The sequence below is a fragment of the Sceloporus undulatus genome, chromosome 9 (assembly GCF_019175285.1).
Source record: "Sceloporus undulatus isolate JIND9_A2432 ecotype Alabama chromosome 9, SceUnd_v1.1, whole genome shotgun sequence".
Lineage (NCBI taxonomy): Eukaryota > Metazoa > Chordata > Lepidosauria > Squamata > Phrynosomatidae > Sceloporus > Sceloporus undulatus.
In genome coordinates this window covers 28338967-28339178 of record NC_056530.1, presented here as the reverse complement: position 1 = coordinate 28339178, position 212 = coordinate 28338967, and the positions used below count along the sequence as shown (strand labels likewise).

The window sequence follows — 212 nt, the reverse complement described above, 5'->3', positions numbered from 1 at the left end:
TGACGGAGCCCACCTTAAAATGAAGCCTCAAGGAAGAAAAGAAGCTGTCTTTGAATTGGTCACGTCTCCACGTTTTTGGATCCGGATAAATTGAACACAGCTCAACCAAGTCAATGGGGACAGCATGTAACCTGTACTCATTGCCAGTCTGGGATATATGTGTGTGTATATATGGCATTTCCTACAGGCAATAAAAATGGCTTCATACACAA

At 42.5% G+C, this 212-nt stretch overlaps 1 pseudogene; it reads left to right on the top strand.

Moving 5' to 3' along the window:
- The window catches only part of LOC121915595, a 902-nt pseudogene extending 690 nt beyond the window's left edge, over positions 1 to 212 (top strand).